Here is a 15124-nt window from a genome sequence, read left to right on the forward strand (position 1 = left end):
GCTTCACAACAACAGTACAAGAGAGAAAATCCTGAAGCCTTCTATGTTCTTCAGTTTTGCGAGTGCTTAGCAAAACTTGAGAGATTCAACTTGAAGTTGGGCTTCTTTGTATCCTGGGAGACGGTTCGCAGTACCTCATAGCACTTTGATGTGAGGGCGAATTATGTCTTAAAGAAAGCGACGTTGTAACGCGCCTAGAAGTTCCAGCTCAAATACTGTGACCCCTTTTCAGTTTTCTTAACAGATTGTCGAGGATGAAAGAGTAATAGGGGCTTCTTTTTGTAAATTTAAAAAATTGAAAAACTTTTAATGTAAAAAAAACAGAAGTTAAATTTATAACTAAATCCTGTACTTTCAATTACAACCGTCCGATTCAAGTAGCAAAATCTGGGGCCAGCAGCGGCTGCCCCAAATGAAAATCCCCATTTTCCCTTCCCTGTTTTTGCATCATTAATTCAATTTCCAAAACTATGACGTCAACCAAAGAAAGAGTTCCCACGTCAATCCGTCTATGATTTTGGACTTCATCAAACAAAATTGAAGGTTACAGGCCTCAAACAAGATCAAAAAGTTTGAAAATTCTTTTGAATACAAAAGTTCCACGGGACTCTAATTTTAACACGTAATTTCTCGTGTCTCAGATCCAAACGTGCACAAGACCACTTAATCGTAAGTCAAACTTATTGTCCATCATGTGTCATAAGTTTTAGTCTATGTTACTGTGTATCTATCAATCAAATGGCTGGGCTGGTCACTTTGTATTTTATGATTTTTTTAATATTCCGCCTCATATAAATTAAGAATATGTTTGGAATACACACGAAAAAAAATCAAAAGTTGAAACTTCAAGGATATTTTTATTTTACGATTTATATGTCTTAATGTTGTTTTTTTTCTTGTTATCCAAGAATATCACAACATGAAGGGAAAAAATAATATACACATCTTCTAGGTCTGTATGCTATTGCGTGTGCACCTTTTAAAATTTATTATATTTCTGAGGTTTCTTCATACCTAACATCTAGGTTTAGGTAGAAAAGGGAAAATTTAAGAAACATTCTAAGATAATTAAAAAAGAATATAAACACTCCAAAACTATGCTAAATTAACAGCACTTCCTTTCTATTATAAACATTTGTTAGATGAAATAAAGAAAACACCCTTAGTTGTACTTTTTTATTGTTGTAAGTTGTATTATTCTATATCTTATAATATAAAACAATGAATGGAGATAAAAGAAAGAACTCAAAAATGAAGAAATAAGATGAAATTTGAGATTTTATTTTACTAAAGATTACACTATAAAATCACCAGAAATTAAGGGCACGAATTACAAAACGACCTAAACATGACTTAATAAAATTTTTAATGGAGTGCACTGTTTAATTAGTGACACTCCATGGTTTGATCGCCAATTTGGTATAGTTTTTCTCGTCAATTGTCTATTCTAAAATTTCCCCAATAGAAATAAATCTATTTATGTTCACTAAACCTTGTAAAATTGAAAAAAAAATAAAAAATAAAAACTTCAACCAATCATTGTCTTTCATCCTTTGCTCTCAATCTCTTTTATCTTTTTCTCTTGAAAATCAAAATATATTTGATGGTAGAAAAGATAGTATAAGAATTGAGCAAATTGCACTAGCACCCCAAAATGGAGGCCTTAAAACATTGACACATTTATGTTTAAAAAGCATAGAGACCCCTTTTATTGAATATTTTTGTCAAATTTATCATTGAAAACAGTTAAATCACTGTTTATTTTTAAAAATATCCTTATAATAAACCCTATCTAAAAGATTTTTAGTGATAAATTTAACAAATATATCTAATAAAAATCTAATTTTGAGGTCTCTGTGCTTTTTAAACATAAAGTGGGATGTCAGTGTTTTAAGGCCTCCATTTTGGGGTGCCAGTGCAATTTTCTCATAAGAATTTTACAAATACATTGTTCCAAAATGTTTGATATATAACTTCAATGATAAAGAATATAAATATAAGAGTTTTTATGTGAGGGTCTTTTTAGTGGATCACAAAATAATGTTGGGTCCCCTTAATGCAATATATTACGTATGGGTTCCAAGCAGACAAACACCGTTAACCGCCGTTAAGGATATTCAAATTTTGAAATGCGAAGGGACCAAAATGCTCCTCCTGTTATTTAATACATTGTGTTAATATATAGTTTTAAAAATATATATACTCAAATATATATATATATATATATATATAAATATAATAATAATAATAATAATAATAATAATAATAATAATTCAATGTATTAAATAACCTAAAGGACATTTTAGTCCCTCCACATTTGAAATTTGAACATACTTAATGGCAACTAACGACGTTAGTTTGGTTAATACCTACACGTAATATATTGCACTAAGGAAACCTAATATTAATTTGTGATCCACTAATCCACACGTAAAAACCTCTAAATATTATAAAATACAAATCTGGAGGTGTATCTATAATTTATTTAAAAAAGAAATATTTTTCATTCATGGTAAAATGAGTTCCTCTTCCTCGTATCATTGATCTCGTCACTTTTACTAATTCAGAAGTACTCTTTCCCACCCAAAGTTTCTTGAGATAAATGTTGTGAAACATTTTTGCCTTTGCTTCCTCTGTTGTTGGATAAATTATGAATACATTGAAGAAACTTGCATGGGAAGGAGGTGGAAGAAGTCAGAGCAGAAAAGTCGTGTTTGAAATGGACACACGCGTTAATATGTTTGCTGGTCTATATAAACTTGCCAAACTCGATAGAATTTCAAAATAAGATTACAGGAATTTAAATTTCTTTGCGGCCATGGCAGGCAAAGAAGAAAAAACAATGGCTCTTACAAGCGAAAACGAAGAGAACGAGTTTCCCGCAAAGCGACAACGCTTCGATAAATGCTTCTCTTTCATGGAGATCAACATGGAACCAGGGAAATCACTGAAGGAATTAGACGCTGAGAAACTGAAAACAGAGATCAAGAAATGGGCGAAAGCGGTCGTTCGTTATGCTCGCCAGGTCAGTGGTCGTCTTGGAGGCTCCCGTGGCTGATCAGATTCTGAATTATCGTTCTTCTTTTCTTGGGTAACCATGAAGATATTGAAGCTCGAAGCAGGAAGATTGTAAATTATTTGAGCTCTGTTTATTGGTTACTTCAATTCTCAAGGTCAATTGTACAGATCAGACCTGGGCTTCAACAAGAGGCTGGCATGGATGATAGGGCGTGTGATGCTGGATGGAAAAGCTTCAAGCCATAGATCTCCATGGTTGTTTGCCTTCAGTGACTTCACTTTGCAATCTTGTATATAAATAAAGCTTTGACAAGGCACTGCATTTTATCAATTTATTTTGTGCATTTCAATCCTTCCATCGACCATGTCTTAACGGTGGAGCTCGTCTTCAATTCTGCTAAATTCTTTATCAAATTAATTATTTGCATTTTTTTTTTTGAAGAAATTAATTATTTGTAAGGAGAGAATTTCAGAATCAGTTTATAAATCAAAATTAGGTTTGACAAGTTCCATTATTACTTGTTGGTTATGGGGAAACACCTGATTATCGTATTGATTAGTTGTGGATTTAAATAAGTTCCCATTATCATTCGAGTTAGTCATGTAATATTTTTTTGATCTAAAAAAATTATAATAAAGTTAAAGAACTTCTTTTGAAGATTGAATTCCAAACTTGTAGAATGGAAATAGATGGAAATAGTATATCTTGCAAATAAAGCAAAGCAACATGAAAGGCAAAGGTTGTAGATGATTATCACAAGATGAAGCCACTAAAGAAATTATCAAGGATCTCACAAGCAATCAGATGAACTTCTAAAATCTCACCTTAGTTAGATAAGTTTAGCAACACTTGGAATTTTTCGAACTTCTAAAATCCCTAGCTCCAAGGGGGACCATGGCTCCTCCACGTCCCTCTTGATTTTTTGAAATTTACCAGTAAAAACCTCTAGTTTTCTTTATATGTATTAAGCACTAGGTTCCTCCCTCCCCCCCCCCCCCCCAAATTCTTTTAAATTTTCATAAAAAGACCCATTTGCGCCTCTTTCAATGTGTAGTTGTCTAATCATTGGCATCTTAACATAAAAAAGATGCACTATTTCAAGCTTTGAACCCTAATTAAGAGCTGCGACATTCTTCCAAATTAGAGATTTCATTTTTTAGGAATTGATAGTGTTGGTAATACGTCAAAAGTAATTTAATTCAATTAATTGATGGGGAAAAAATTCCTTACCTGAATTCGCTTTCCCTTACTTGAAGTATTCGCAGCGGAAGTCTAGATCCACGTTCTCGTTCCACCACCAAAGATTTACCGGCGAAATTCCACAATCACAGGAAAAGGGAATAATATCCACAACCCAAATGCCGTGGATTAATGGAATGAAGATCAAATACTAGGAAAGAAGAATTTCTAAGCCTGCGATTCTAAGAGAGAGGGAGAGAGAGATAGACCCGCCGTTTCTCAGAGATTCGCTCGTGCGAATGAATCACTCAGTTTCTTCCTCACTAATGCGGTGGTTACCAAAATATATAACCCTATTTTGTAACCGCCCTAATAGTGAGTTTCCAATATTGCCCTTGGGCATTTAATTTATTAATCAAATTAATAAATTCCAATAGCTCCCACTTGCACAAGGGCAAGTGTTAATCTTTCAATGTGTCCCAGACATACTTATATATCCCAGATATACACATTCAATCTCTCTGCTATGTATCCCGGATACATAGACCTCTTGTGTCCAGTACACACATGCATATCCCAGATATACATATATATTGATCTCTTCACTATGTATCCCAGATACATAGACCACCTGTGTCCCAGACACTAATATCCACAATCATACTGGCAAAATGGGTTGTGCGACCGGTGATATACCTGCACGCGTGAGCCCCAAACTAGAAACCTTCCCAGAAGGCCAGAATGGCACATCACTCATAGAAACAAATCAAATAAGTATTAGTATAACATAGTGTCCTAGGTTTATTCAAACTCACCAGACTAAAGGTATCTCGATCCCTCTGAGAGATCACCTTCTTGTCCTTAAAATGTTCACTACTGTAACACATACAGTTGGCGCCAACAAACACTTTTTAGGGTGCAGTTGAATCAAACCTTTCCTTTCGCCCCAGACCATCACTACACTTAGGATTGACTCCTTTCCCGGTAGTGCCCCTTTAGGTCGAATCTATCATGACCATAGGTAACACCCCAAAGTAGGCACATCAACCCTTCGTTTCATGATGTCGTCGAAAGTCACTAAGAACACTAATGGACCATAAGGTCCAGGACTCACACCATGAGAGAAGCAGGGATCCATCCTCTCATTTCCAATGATCGCTAAGCACACATAGTATGATATATGTGCTATGGTGGAGCATTCTATATACAATAGAACGTATGTCCATCTCAACACCATACAGGTCTTAGTCTAGTCGCAACCTCTTGCGCCTAACCCGTGTTTCTTTATTGTCGCCACCCTAGCGCCACATAAAGTACTCGCACTGGCTCCTATAGGCAACATGAATAGTGGGAACATTCATGTCGATTCTCTTTACAATAGAGAAACTTATCTTGATTCCAAATCAAGGCGACATCATAATTATGAATTGACCTACACAAAGTCATTCACAATCTGTCTCATCTCTGCTCGCCTCCAAGGCGCCAGAGGTGAATGCTCGTGTGAGTGAGCCATTCTCTTGCCTATTGACATATCTTGTTTCATGCTAGCAAAACACAATCACACAGAAAGTGAATAAAAAAATGCTGGAATGAACTCATATTATTCAATAATAAGAAAGTCTCAGTACAAAAATAAGTCACAATCTACGCAAGCCCAAGGATTTTACATGAGAAATAAAAACATCCTTGGCTATAGGTTTGGTAAGAGGGTCAGCTACCATCTGACTAGTAGATATGTGCTTAAGTACAACTTTCTTCCTTGATGTAATGTCTCTAACAAAGTGATATCTCAACTGTATATGTTTGGTCTTCCCATGATACTTGGGGTCCTTGACATAGCTAAGAGCTGCCGTACTATCACAATAGACAAGGGCAGCCTCTTTGGATGTCATCACAATCCCAGTATGTCGAAGGAATCTCCTCAACCAAACAGCCTCTTGTACCGCAGCTGAGCATGCCACATACTCGCTTCCATGGTCGAGAGGGATATACAAGCCTCGCTTCTTGCTACACCACGAAATGGCCCCGCCATTCAGCAAGAAAGCATATCCAGAGGTTGATTTGCGCTCATCGATGTCTCCAGCCCAGTCGGCATCACTATAGCCAACTAACCGCAAATCCGATCCTTGGTAACACAACATGTAGTTACTCGTTCCTCTGAGATATCTCAATATCCTCTTGACTGCTTTCCAGTGCTCTATGCCTGGGTTTGATTGGTACCGACTAACCAAACCCATTGCATAACAAATATCCGGCCTAGTACACATCATAGCGTACATAAGGCTACCCATTGCACTGGAATATGGAACTCTTTCCATCTTGGTTTTCTCCTCCGGAGTCTTAGGACCCATATCAAGGCTCAAATGCAAACCCTTCTCCACCGGAGTATCAATTGGTTTGCAGTTGTGCATCTGTATCTCGTCAAGACATTGTCAATATAGGTCTCTTGAGATAAACCCAAGAATCTCTTTTGCCTATTTCTCGACAATCTTGACACCAAGCACATAGCTTGCTTCACCCATGTCCTTCATATCAAACACGGAGGACAACCATTTCTTAATGGTTTCCAATAGCTCCTTGCTATTGCTAGCCATAAGTATGTCATCTACATACAGTGTCAGAATGACATAATTATTATAAGATCTCTTGGTGTAAACACGGTGGTCTTCCTCAAGCATGGAAAAACCATTTTCCATCATAGCTTGGTGGAAGCGCACATTCCACCTGTCTAGATGCTTGCTTTAAGCCATATATGGACTTCTTAAGCTTGCACACTTTGCGCTCAAGTCCATGTGCTTCGAAGCCTTGAGGTTGATCCATATAGATCTCTTCCTCAAGTTCTCCATTGAGAAAAGCAGTTTTTACATCCATCTGATAAAGCTCCAAGTCCAACTGAGCAACAATGGCTAGTATGAGGCAAATTGAGGCAAACCTAACCACAGGGGAAAAAGTTTCCTCATAATCAACGCCTCTCGTTGGGTGTAGCCCTTAGCCACTAAACGAGCCTTGAATCTCTCAATAGATCCATCCGCCTTTCTTTTGATCTTGAGAACCCACTTGTTCCCAATAGCCTTTCGGCCTGGCGGCAAGTCAACCAAGTCCCAGACATGATTAACTTTCATCGACTCCAACTCTTCTTTTATTGCTTTTAACCATTCCTTTGAGCTTGACCCCGCAAGAGCTTCCTGCAAGCTCTTTGGTTCATGCTCATCGACTGAAATCATCTCACAGTCGATCTCTTCAGGAGTTACCATGTAGGCTTCATCCTCTATGACGAAACGTCGGCGAGGAACTAGCCCGCGCCACAACGGCGCAAGTGCATGTCGATTGCTCACCGTCTAAGGTAGCTATCACATCTGCACTCCCACTCCCACTAGGATCTTCTCGGATGAACCCCAGTGTTCATTATCCGGAACTCCGAATCCCCGGAGTGACAAGACCACTATCTTGTATCTCAAAGAATTCCGATGATTCTTTGTTAACTCCCGAAAGAGATGGAAAATCATTCTCCAAGAATGTTGCATCCCTAGACTCAAGTTCCGTTCTCCTCTCACTCTCATCTAGTCCAATGAAGACATGGCCCTTTGAGGGTTCAGAATATCTCACAAAGATACACTTTCTTCCTCTCGGGTCCAAGCTTTCCATATTGATGAGAAGTAGAGTGAACATATGCCGCACATCCCCATGCGCGCAAGTAACTCAAATCTGGCTTCCTTCCGGTCCACAACTCATATGGTGTGGAAGGAACCGATTTGGTTGGAACTCGTTGAGGATATAGGCCGCAGTCAAGAAAGCATCTCCCCAATAAGAGATGGGTAGATTTGCCTCGCGCCATCATGGATCTCACCATGTCTAGCAAAGTTCTATTCCTCCTCTCAAAGCAACCCCATTTTGTCTGTGGAGTCCTTGGAATAGTAAGTTGTCTAGATATCCCCTTCTCATCACATAACCCTTTGAACATATCGGAGAGATACTCTCTTCCTCTATCCGTTCTAAGAGTTTTAATCCTTTTATCTAACTGATTCTCAACCAAGCTCATGAATTTCTTAAAACATTCCAGAGCTTCTGACTTATGAGAAATTAGATAAATGTGACCATACCTTGTATAGTCATCTATGAATGTGATGAAATAAGACTGTCCTTTTCTAGTATGCACATTCATGGGTCCACACACATCCGAATGGATAAGTTCTAAAGGAAGAGAGGCTCTCAAAGCCTATTTAAATGGTTTTCTAGTTGCTTTTCCCGCTAGACATGACTCACAGGTTGGCAAATCAGATAGTGAATCTTGGCATAAGAGACCTTCTCTTGCCAACCTGTTCATCCTATCTAAGCCAATATGTCCTAGTCTAGCATGCCACAAATTAGAATCAATACACACAGTATTTTGGCAAACAAAAGCATTACTAGAATTAAATGAATAATCAATTGTATCCAATACAATGAAACCATTATCAAGAAAACCATAACCATAAACCGTATCACCCGAGATACAAAACCAAAGAATTGTTTTCAAATACAACTCTAAAACCATGTCTTAAAAGATAAATAACAGAAACAAAATTTCGCCGAATGTCTGGAGCATACAACACATCATGGAGTAACAATGCCCGGCCACCTCGCAAAACTAATTTGCATGTGCCTATGCCATGAACCTCCACGCTTGAGCTGTTCCCCATCATTATTCTTTTGCTTCCTCTTGGAATACAACGGTATTCCACGAAGCTCGAGCGTTCCCTTGTTATGTGTTCTGTCGCACCTCTTGCTCAATGCAATCACGAGCAAAATGACCAGGCTTTCGGCACTTGAAGCAAATCAAAGCTGATTTCTTCTTGCCAGCACTAGTCCCCCTTGAACGCTTGGGCCCACTCTTGTTTTTGTTCCCACCCTGGTTACTTTGCTTGGACCGCTGAGGTTGAGCTTTCTCTCTCTTGCGCTTGAAGCCTGCACTCTTACTAGTGCTAGCTTCAGCAGCAAACACATCAGTTTGAGGGGTATCGGCCAACATCCGATCCTCATCAAGCTCAAGGTGCTTGGCAGCTTGATCGAAAGTCTTGACCTCATCAGCATGAGTCAAGAAGATCTTCATATGCTCCCAAGTCTTTGGCAATGACCTGATGACTGCGGAGACATGCTCCTCATCGTCTTTCCGGCGCCCACATGCGCTCAACTCACTAATCATGTTAGACATGATGGTTATATTGCCTCATGGTGTGACCCTAGCGCATCTTATAACCGTCAAAAGTGAGTCCGAGCTGGCGGCGTCTTGTGGTGGAAGTCCCTCCATACTGGAACTTCACAGCCTCCCACAAAGACTTTGCAGTCCTATGCTTCTCATAATGAAGCATCAGGTCATCCCTCATGGAGCTCAGGATTGTAATCCCGGCTACCCTGTCTTTCCTCTTCCAAGCATTGTATATATCAAGGTCCCTCGCGATGCTGTGCGGTGGTACCTTCCTCGGGTGGGTTCATGGTCTGGTTTATGGTCTCCAAGCATATCCCTGCTCTTCCAGGAGATATTGCACCTTTCGGTGCCAGAGGTCATAATTCCTCTCATTCAGCTTATCTCCTTTAGTGAGGTCAGCAACAATGCTCTTGGTAGCAGCCATTTTTTCTAGAGATATTACATACAAGAATGAGTTCAATAAATCTAGCATAAAACACAACTCATGCAACAAAAATCACACTAGCATAGTCAACCTATGGGATAAGCACTTAAACCAAAAGAGATGCTAAAAAAACATTCAATCAAATTCTCATGCAAACCCACATAGACTTATACACTAGCTTCATTCTGTGCAAGAAACATGATTGATAGACCCATAAATAAAAAAAAATAGTTTTATTAAAATAAAACATGCAATCATGTTCAAGCTATGAGGTGGTTCACACAGAACACTTCTACCTCATTAGCTCCCACTAGGCCCCATTAGGCCCTCAATGCCCAAACATCACACAGATTGTCGGGCCATTGGTGTCCAGTAAGTTCGAAACACATTCTGAACTGGACAGACCAATATCCAAAAAAATCCATCTCCCAGACGGACTACCGTCTGCCCAGACGGAATTCCGTCTGCCTTTTATGCCCAGACGGATGACCGTCTGCCCAGACGGAAATTCCGTCTAGCATTCTGTGACCAGACGGATGACCGTTTGGTTCAGACGGTCGACCGTCTGGCCCAGACCGATGACCGTCTCCTAGACGGAAATTCCGTCTGGGTCACTGTGACTACTCTGATAATAGACGCACGACCGTCTGGTCCACAGTGACCAAAAAACAGCGATTTTTCAATTTTTCTTGAACGAAATTTTTTCAAAAAAACGGTAAAACACGTTTTTTCACTCAAAAAATCATTCAAAAACACATGAAAAAAATCCAACAATAAATTTTCAACAAAAAATTATCATCATGGATTATCAATTCATGCAAATCTTCATTAGGGAAATTCACAAGGATCTCCCACTCGGATCCGAATCAAAAAATAAGGGTTTCCAAAAACCCTATCAATTCTCCCATGGGTTTTGTATTAAACCCTTGATCCTCCCATTGGATCCATACAATAAAATTAAACAATGGGGAGGAACAATAAACGTGGGAACCAATGGCTCTGATGCCAATGTTGGTAATACGTCAAAAGTAATTTAATTCAATTAATTGATGGGGAAAAATTCCTTACCTGAATTCGCTTTCCCTTACTTGAAGTATTCGCAGCGGAAGTCTAGATCCACGTTCTTGTTCCACCACCAAAGATTTACCGGCGAGATTCCACAATCACAGGGAAAGGGAATAATATCCACAACCCAAATGCCGTGGATTAATGGAATGAAGATCAAATACTAGGAAAGAAGAATTTCTAAGCCTGCGATTCTAAGAGAGAGGGAAAGAGAGATAGAGCCGCCGTTTCTCAGAGATTCGCTCATGTGAATGAATCACTCAGTTTCTTCCTCACTAATGCGGTGGTTACCAAAATATATAACCCTATTTTGTAACCGCCCTAATAGTGAGTTTCCAATATTGCCCTTGGGCATTTAATTTATTAATCAAATTAATAAATTCCAACAGATAGGTTTATATTAGGGGTGAGGGACTATTACATATATCATCAGGGATCATCGAATCCGTGACCTCTTCATTAGGTGGTTTTAGTCATTGCCATACAAGTAAGCAAATAGGGGTGTCAACTTTTAGAATGAATTGTTAAGTTGACAAAGATTAGCCTGTCATGGTCCGAACCTAACCTAACCATCGCAGGGTTGCTTGATTGGTAAGACCAACATTTCCTAGTGAAGAAGTTGTGGATTTGACTCTTGTCGATGGTATATGTAATATTCTCATCCCCAATCCCCATCCCCAGTATATGAAAAGATCATCGCAGGGTGGCTTGATCTTGGCATATGTATCATTCTATATCAAGATCATCTTACTGTGTGCGAAATCATATATTGTATTTCTTTGTAGACTATGATATTTCCTTATTAGAAAAGATGCTAGCTAGTTCCATTATAAATATATAATGAATAATTCAATCGAAGAGTTGAACTCATCTTGTCCTAATTTTATTCTTTGTATTTAATATATCTTATCTATTTTATAACACGTTATCCGCACAACTCTGCTCAAAGTATTGCGTTTGGATAAGAAGATGATAGACTATGTATCATTCCGAACATTTATATAAACAATGGAGTTTGCCTTGTCCATCTTGTAATGTAAATGCATTGTGATTAAGGTATGTGACTTATTGAATCTAAGAGTCAAATAAATTATAAGATATTAAGTTGTCAAAACAATTGTGATTTGTCATTAATCAATCTCAACATAATGGTTTTATTTATTGTGTATAGTGGTTGTTAGTTTTGCACCACAAATATTATTGGATGAGCTTGAAGTTGCAAGATTTGAAACTGTAAATGAATACAGTTCTGCAAATGCACCTGGAGTTACAAGATTTGAAATTGTAAATGAATATAATTCTGCAGATGCACATGAATTTGTAAGATTTGAAACTATAAACAAGTAGAGTTCTGTAGTTTTTAAAATTAGTTTTCAATTAAAATTATGTGGAGAAAATATTATTGATGAGGACTTAGTGGAAAGAAAAACGTTCTCAACTTTTCATGCTTCAAATGTGCTATTACAATAGCAATATCATAAAAAATGTTTTAAAAAATTATCTGAATTGATCTTATGCCTCATTGTGACTGAGCAAAAATGAATTATAATGAAAAAAAATTATGAAGTTCATCCATTCCTTAAAATGAATGCATTAATTCATGATAAGCCTGAAAGAATACAAATTTATAATTGTGGTTATGATTGTGAATGTGGATAAGGCAAATGATGGAATAATTATCGTTCTTACGATGAAAATAAATAAGAGAATAATAAGGATTCTCGATTTGACTCTTCAAGGATGCAAATTTATAAAGATAATGTTTGTCATTGATGTGGTATGAAATATCATTAAACATTTATCTATCGTACTCCACAATATTTTGTTAAGTTTTAATTAAATGAATGAAAGTAATGTAGAGATAAATTTAACTTTCCAAAATAATGATACTGAAGCAATTTTTTCCTGTAAAGATGATGATTTTGATGGCTTAATAGATACTACATATTTAGATGCTGTAAACTCTTTTGAAAGTAATAATTGAAGATTGGTTTGTATTACTGGAGTTCAAATAAAAATGAAAATGGTATTATGTTAGTTTTTCCTTTCCCCTCAAACCTCATCTCATATGTTAGTTTATCTAAAGTTTAATATTTTTCTCTTAATGTATTTTGTTTCATTTTGATGAAGAATGTAAGAGAATTTTTTTTCTCTTATTTATTACGCGGAAGCCAATGTTTATACAATAACCAGTAGTACAACATTGATTGAAGGCTCCGGAAGAGCTAATATATTATTATCTGGGAGACGAAATTGGTTATAAATACTGCATTATTTTGGAGTAAGTCTCAGTGAAACTTATTAAGTTTCAAAGATATTTGTCAAAATGACTATCATATTGAGACTATAAATAATGGTAAAAATAAAAATATCGGGGCGCAAAAAACCTGCGGGCCTGGGTGTTCTTGGTGGGGGGCGGGTAAAAAAAAGGGGGGGGGGGGGGGGGCGGGGGGGGGGGGGGGCCCCGCGGGGAAGGGGAGGTGGAAGAAAAAAATAAAAACATGGGTTGTAGAAGCTAGGAGGGCTAATGAATGAAGAAACGGGAAAAGGTGATCTAGATAGCAGTGACGCCGATAGTTGAGGTCTATCAAGCATGTATCCGAACCCGAGTCTCGTATAGTATTCTCCTTGATCGATTGATCCGTCCCTCACCTTGTATGGTAGTGAGGTTTATATAGAGTGTACCTTCGAATCTCCTTCGTTGGATGCACTCGAGCCTTCTTCGGGTAGTCGTTGGATCTTATCAATAAGATCCGTTGAGCGATAGACTTCTACTAGTTTGGGCTAGTAGAGGACTCCCGAGATAACCGTTAGGTTATGCGATAGTTATCCCTTTGATGATGATTATCCGCAGCCGTCCGTTTGAGTCTCATTGTCATCGTGGTGATTACCCTAATCCATAAGTAAGATTAGGGCACGCTTGCAGCAGAATAATCTTTCTTCTTCAAAGAAGCCGTCTTCGGATCCGGTTCGCTCGGGAGCGATTCGGTTTTCTCCTTCTCGACCGGGGTCGAGGGTCGGACCAGGTATGAACCCGGTCCGATCATAAACTCTCCATATCACGAGCCCCCTGCACTGCGTTCGGTCGATCCCGAGGGCTTGGTTTTTAACCGGGTTCGCCGTCAAGTGATGATCTCGCGTGCTTCATTAAATGTCATATCACATTTAATGCGGTGGTCACTTTTCCTCGAGCGTTGTGAGTGTAAGGCCACATGTCTCCGTTGCAGTTGATCTGTCGTGGCTCACGTCATCCAAGCGACGGTTTCCGAACGCCTATTTCGGATTCGTGAGTTCAAACTTTCAAAACGCTCTTTCAATCTTGATCGTCGATTTTGAATCAATCTCGATCGTTCGTATTCCCGAACACTCGTGTGGGAGTTTTAAAAGCGGTTCGTTGTCTTCGTAGGTTTCATTCTTCCCGTCTGGAATTTGAACCTTTGTTGTTCGCTTCGCGCCTTCCCGCTCTCAAGCTTCCGTCTCACCGAATCAGTAAGTTTACCGATCTTTTCTTTTTGTAGTTTATCGAAACGAGTAATGGCGGACGATAGGGCTTCTTTAGTACCCCAAGTTGGTGATAGCAGTGATGCTTTTGCTTCTCCCCGCTCCCGAACAATCGGATAGTGATAACAAAACCCTAACCGTCCTCTCGCGGGCAGGAGTTCGCTGAAGTTTCTCAAAAAGGTTTTGAAAGAAAAACCGAAACTTCTCCTGTTCTTGTCGAGTCTAGATCTTCCAAGATCGTCGATTCCTCTAGGCAACCTCAAACCTCCGGGTCCAATGGTGGGCCTAGCTCTGTTCCCTCCATTTATAATGGAGAAACTCTTCTTTCCGCTGTTCAAGATTTTGACCTTCCTTCCTCATATCAGGTTAGGGCTCCCCACCCCGATGAGAGGGTTGATTCATCCCTTTCGGGTGAATTTTCTCTCGTACATAGATACACCGGAAAGCGGGGTTCGCTTTCCCTTTTTTAATCCTTTATTTTCCGCAGCTTTGAATCACCGGAACATTTGTCCCGGAATGCTCCTCCCCAATAGCCGGCGTCTCATCGTCGGCTTCTTGGGTTTGTGTTTTGAGCTTGGCATCACGCCATCTCTTCTCTTTTTGTACATTTTCATGTTCTTTCTATCTCCCATCCTCCCGGATGGGTCTTTCTTTCCAAACGCAATAGGGCTGAACTTGATTGGAGGGGCAGCATCCTCGCCAAAGGAACTTGCCCTTCTAACCACAAAAGATGGCGCGAACGATATTTTTT

General features: G+C 38.8%; 1 pseudogene; it reads left to right on the forward strand.

The window, feature by feature from the left end:
- LOC148999101 (AAA-ATPase At2g46620-like) overlaps positions 1 to 3264 on the forward strand; it is a 57456-nt pseudogene extending 54192 nt beyond the window's left edge.
- Positions 3265 to 15124: the final 11860 nt, after the last annotated feature.

Source organism: Hakea prostrata, unplaced genomic scaffold (genome assembly GCF_041222555.1).
Source record: "Hakea prostrata isolate BN-2017 unplaced genomic scaffold, UWA_Hpros_2 contig_42, whole genome shotgun sequence".
In the NCBI taxonomy this organism is placed as follows: domain Eukaryota; kingdom Viridiplantae; phylum Streptophyta; class Magnoliopsida; order Proteales; family Proteaceae; genus Hakea; species Hakea prostrata.